Source organism: Octopus bimaculoides, chromosome 4 (assembly GCF_001194135.2).
Source record: "Octopus bimaculoides isolate UCB-OBI-ISO-001 chromosome 4, ASM119413v2, whole genome shotgun sequence".
Classification (NCBI taxonomy): Eukaryota; Metazoa; Mollusca; class Cephalopoda; order Octopoda; family Octopodidae; genus Octopus; species Octopus bimaculoides.
In genome coordinates, this window is record NC_068984.1 from 72,895,071 (window position 1) to 72,901,777 (window position 6,707).

Below are 6,707 nucleotides of genomic sequence, written 5' to 3' on the forward strand. Positions count from 1 at the left end.
CACACACACACAAACATGTAGGTTCACTCCAGTATACAAAATGACTGCTTAAAATGCCTGCAAACGCATCAAATAATATATACATTTGAGGGGGTACCCAAAAGCAATGTTATTTTGTTCCCTTAGTTTTACATGTTTACATTTTTATCACCTTCAAAATATTCTCCAGTTGAAGCAGTGCATCGGTCCAGGCACGTTTTCCATTATTCGAAGCAGTGTTAGACCCTTTGCGAAGAGATGCCTTTTAACGCCTCCGTCGTTTTTTCTTCACCTCTTCCGTAGCTGCAAATTCCGTAGCACCAGCCCTCATAATCAGTGATAGCCTTCGAAAAAATATCCGGATCAACTTCCCACTGTTCTTTCAGTTCATGACACGAATTCAGTCGTCACTACTTTTGATCTTCCGTGAGTAAGCGAGGCACAAATATTGCTGTAATTTTTTCCATTCGCAACTCCACGCTGAACATTCATTGGCAGAAGCCCCAGGACACACCAGTTATATCAACAAATTCGTCAGTTGTTCAGTGACAGTCTTCCGCGATCAGGTCATGAATTTTCATGATGTTTTCATTCGTTGGAGAGGTCGAAGTGCGCCCTGAACGCGGTTGGTCTTCAAGTGACAAGTGACCATGTCTTTGCATTCCTACTATTATAACTAAAAATAAGTGTATGAAATAAGCATTACAACTAGTGATCGAAATATATTCTCTAAGACGATATAGCGGATCTTTATAAACGGATATCAGCTATCAAGTAGAATATTTTACTGCTAAATATATGGTGAAGATATTTTAATTGATTTTAGAATTGTACTCATGAGTTAATATTCTGTATTAATGTTTGCTGAATATTGTCTAAAATATATGCAATAAAATCAGTATAAGTCAAGAAATCGGTTTGATGTAATGGACGTTTTCGTCCCTCACATTTGGAACATAGAATTCAAACGGTAGAGATAAAATCAGATTCGGAATCAGACTGTACAATTCAATCATATGGAAGGAGCAGGTTGGCCGACATGCACAGGCTTCCGAGTCGTTTCAAGGACAAAACACATCAATGAAGTTAAAACGCTACCAAGACACAATGATTACATGCAGCTATTAAATATAAATATATCTTGCAAAGGTAAATTTGTACAAACTCATCTCTCACTCCAGCTAATATGTCAGTGCGCGTGACACACAGACACATTAGCTGTTGTCACAGTATTTGAAATGGAGTAACATAAGAGCAGTGTATAAAAGCAAAATAGCATGTTTGATTACGTATCGGATCTTCTCTGCATTGTTAATGTGCACCTATCTGCTTGGTGATATTGAATTATGTTTCGTAGCTGTAAACTGTTAATATGTATTTGAAATCAACCCGCGCCGCAAAGATCTGTGGCTATCATCAAATGGTTTTCACTTTTGTTTCATACATACACATTTTCGTCTGTTTAAAGCCATGGTGAGTGAAGGACAACAATATTAAAACATGTTTTAGACACTAAGATTCGATATTAGAAGTACTTGGTTTCTATATCTAGTCGATTGTGAGATCACTTATTGATCTGCCGGTAAGTTTCCTCGCTATTTCATATGCTATCACTTAATTCTGTTGATCATGATATTTATAAAACCATTTATCTTTCAAATCGACCTTCAAGTTAATTGGTTTGTCCGAATTCGCTTTCGAACATAGGTAAGTTTAATAGCTGACGTCAGCAGCTACAGCCTTCTCCAAGTGACTAAACCTGCACAAAATATACTCCTCCAGTTATCTAATACAGCTGTGAAGAAAAAAATGTCAGATAATTTTAAAATTATTCCTTATATTGCAGGCAAAGTTATGACTAAGATATGAAAATTACATAGAAATAATGACACATTTCGTAAAAAAGATATTCTTCCTTTATATGGTGTCACAAAACAATTGGATTGAATGATAAATAGCAACTTATCCTGTCATACAACTAAGATGAAAATTGTGAGGAAATATACTAATAAATATATGTATTTTAAATAACTATGGCAGCTCCGAGAAAAATGTTAAGAAATATAATCATATTTTCCTTGATCATTTTATTTTTGACATTTGAGTTGCATGCACGTTGTTGGAAACTATATATTTTAAGTAAGTTTTTGATATGTATGCATACAAACACACACACACACACACACACACACACACACACACACACACACACACACACACACACACACACACACACACACACACACACACACACACACACACACACACACATACACACACACATATATGCACACACATGCATATACACACACACACACACACACGCATATATCGTTGACAATCAATCCCATTTATGAAAAGAAAATTTATATACAATAGATACTAACATTTTTAAAAAATGCAGTCCCACCATACAAGTTAAAGGAAAGTGATAGCCAAAACTCAGGAGTGAAAGAAAAACAAGCAAAAAACCTCCAAAACCACAACTACTATTCTTTATTTGGAAGTTTGACAATGAAAAATGATAGCAATAATTTCTAAAATATGAACAGGAGACATATTTTGGAGGAAGTGTATAGGGAATTAAATCGACGCTAATAAGAGACAGGTATTGTATATTATTATCAGTAGAAAGAGGAAAAGCAATGTTACTATCAGTGGTGTTCGAAATGAGAGTAGATGGAATCGCAGCTGAATGCAGCAAGTTATTATATTTGACCGTGTTGCGTTCCTGTCAATTTTAACGACCCTTAAAATCATAATAGTATATAAAAAAAATAACACCAAAGACGTCATTCACATTTAAGCATGATACGTGGTGACATATATCACCCTTTCGTTAGCTACGTTAGGTGCCGATGTTGTTGTGCGCAAACATATATGACCTCTTGGAACAACCATTATTAATGCAACGCATCTTCATAGATGTGACAGCTGTACCAACACCATGCAAGTATTCACCTTTAGTTAAGATGACTATAGCAAAATGAAATGAAATTACATGATCGAGAGCGCATTACACCATCTGGTTCGGGAATCGTACGCACTATCTTCTGACAATGAACCAAACAGCTCGGATTACTAGATGAAGCACCTTAATGAATTAATAACATAATAATATTAAGTATTATAGATATTGATATTTTTTCTAACATAGGCCCAGCATAAATACATATTTGTCAAAACATTGTCTTGTTCTGAGAAGGCCCGTTCCATTCAGATAGCATTTTGAAAGATTTTCTTCTTGTCATTCATAACATACTTGAAAAAAGATATTCATGGGGCTGTGATATAAACTCTCTTTTCTACTATTACTCACATAGTCCATATAAAGAGTGAGAAAGAAAGAGAGAGAGAGAGAGAGAGAGAGAGAGAGAGAGAGAAAGGGGGAGACAGACAGAGACAGAGACAGAAAGAGAGGAGATAAGGGAATGAGGGATAAAAGAGAAAACGAGTTCAATACTTGACTTGTTAATAGTATACAAAAAGGGAGAAATATAAGCTTTCCTTCGTTCGGATTAGAACACAGAGAGCCTCCGTTTCCCGTCTTTAACATTAAATATATGTGGAGTTCCTAATTATACGGATTTATGTATATAAAGATGTGTGTGATGGATGTATACAGAGTCAATCTTTTAAATTTTGTGCCAAGCCATCAGTTTCCGAACTCACTGTGCTTCTTCTGGTAAAAATGCCGTTGTGTCACAACTGAGGGTCAAGCCATACATTTTAAGGAAAAGCAGGTAGATGGAAACTGTTGTAGAATCCATGCAATGAACTGTCAAAAGCTTTTGACATGTCGGCCAACCTGCTCCTTCCATATGATTGAATTGTACAGTCTGATTCCGAATCTGATTTAATCTCTACCGTTTGAATTTTATGTTCCAAATGTGAGGGACGAAAACGTCCATTACATCAAACCGATTTCTTGACTTATACTGATTTTATTGCATATATTTTAGACAATATTCAGCAAACATTAATACAGAATATTAACTCATGAGTACAATTCTAAAATCAATTAAAATATCTCTTTGTTCAAATTATTGTGTTTCTGCATTAAACAACTGGCATACTCACCGTCAAAAGCAAAGAACCATTATGTGAAGGTGAGTATGAAAGTGAATAAGTTTATATTAGCTTATGTGTTTCTTTTGCTATATTTCTCTAGCTTTTGATCTTGTGCGTATGGATCCGATGAAATAAACACTCCAATTAAGTAGGCCTTTTCGTGTAACAATGACTTTTATAACATGTACACACACGATTGGATATGTAATGCCCAGCATGAACTCTGATTAGGTTATGCATGACGTGATCAGTTTTTGCCAAGAATGAACTTGCAGGGAGTGTTGTCGGAAAGTTCTGTTACATATAACAAAAGAATTCTTCATGTCCACCATTTAATATTGGTTTAAAATAATGGCATACGGCCGGCAATTCTAGGGATTGTAAGTCGATTACATCGACCTTGGTGATCAACTAGGACTTATTTTATCGACCCACAAAAGAGGAAAAGTGAAGCTGACGCCGGTGGAATTTGAACAAAAAAAGCAGAGACAAACAAAATGCCGTTCTATATTTAAGAGATGAGGAATTATGTATATTATTTAGAATTGATGAAACGTTGTGTTAACAACAAACAAGATGAGGACAAATATCCGTCAATTGTAAATAATGTAGACAAAATGCCGCTTAACATTTTTCCTGGTGTGCTAACTGTTCTGCCAGCTTATCGTCCCCGTCTGCCATTTTATATTACCACACGATTAAAGCGGCGCATTGACGGAATCGTTAGCCCACCGGGCAAAATGTTTAGCAGCATTTCTTCAGTCTTTATATTCTGTGTTCAAATTTTGCCGAGGTCGACTTTGCCTTTCAAGTTTCCAGGGTTCGATAGAAGACTTATCTCCTCCCTCTAAATTGCTGGCTTTGTGTCTAAATTTGAAGCCGATATTACTACACAATTGCTGTAGGTTGAATCAGATTTCAACAAAGGATTTTAGTAATAAAGACTATATTCCACTGAGCAGTAACAACAATATTAACAATCTTCCATATAACAACAGTAAATAAAAGCAAATCAACTGAGCTGCAAGAACGAAACTGCACAATCTAAAAAAATAAAGACAATCAGCGAAATGACAACCAGAATAATGTCCACAATGAAGAGGAAGGAGCACGTTATGTCTAGCATAACCACCGCCGTCGGCGTCAAAAGCACATGGACAAATGGGACTAATAAAGCGCCACAAGCAACGACAGTACTAGCACTGGTAGCATGATTCGGAAAAAATGAAACGAGGACAGCTCTGGTATATTTTTGGATCCTCTAAGGAAAAATCGAAAATATCTTCCAAATCGTCAAGCTGCTGAACAGAATGAAGGTATTTGTGGTAACTCTCATAATTAAAACCCACACCTTCATTAACAAGGTGTTATAGATAATATTTATTACTTCTGACCAGAGTCGATGGCAAAATAAGAAACATCCACATTACAACGAGAACAACGGGGAACACTACCAGTAAATTGAAAAACACAAAAACATATACAATAACAACAAACGCAAGAAGAAGGAGAAGAAGAAGAAGAAGAAGAAGAAGAAGAAGAAGAAGAAGAACCATAACCCAGGGATAACTACAAGAAAAACATCCCTCAGCATAAACACCAAAAGCAGCAACACAAAAATAAAACCTGCAACCAAATCCAAAATAGAGTATCATTATAGTATTTACCCTTTCTTTACAACATAAATTCATGTACTCATGCAGTCAACGCCATTACTGTCTGCGACTCCGACACTTCAGATGCTGAGGTATCATCGTGAGACAAGGATGAGGTAAATGACACGTCAAAAAAGATTACTGTGGGAAGGAAATTAGAAAGTTATATCCGATCCAAGCGATTCACAGATGTTACGGCGCTCATATTACGATATATCATCGGTAACTTGCAAGCTAAAGTAAATTGGATAGTCGTATACTAACTTTCGTGTAGTAGTGTAAAAGTTCAGTTCTGTTTCAGCTAATATGCATCTTATAATTTATACGCTGTTAGCATCTAAGAATGTTTGCGAAATTCCATATTTTTGTGACAGATGATGTCAAAACCCGAAATATATAAATTCAAGTTAACTGACTGCATATGACTTTGCAAAAAGCCTCCTGTGTATCTTCCCCACTTAAGTATTTGACCATACACCTATCGCTTATCTCACTCATAAATACTGAAGCGTGAATGCTTACATCTCACAGTTACAGACAATCTGAAGTAGATAAATACAAAAACTAACGTGATCTGCCATAAATATATTCTCATTAAATTATATCGCATGAAACTAATGGTTTCAACTCAACTCTGTCTGTTACGTATTAATGTTAGTTTAATCTATCTTGATTTTCATCATCGTTGAATAAAGCTCAAATGCCGTAATCCACTAGAGATGAACTACGCATAAAAAGTCTTTTACAAACTGAAATAATGTAACAACACACACAGATCAAAGAAAGAATCACTTTTCTGGGTTCTCCAGATTGTCTTTATGGCATGTTTCGTTCCAACACACCAATATACATAAAATAATAAGATTAGCTCACATATAACAATTATACATATATAACTCTTTCCACACACACACACACACACACACACACACACATATATATATATATGTATGTGTGTGTGTGTGTATGTGTGTGTGTGTGTGTATACATATATGTATATAT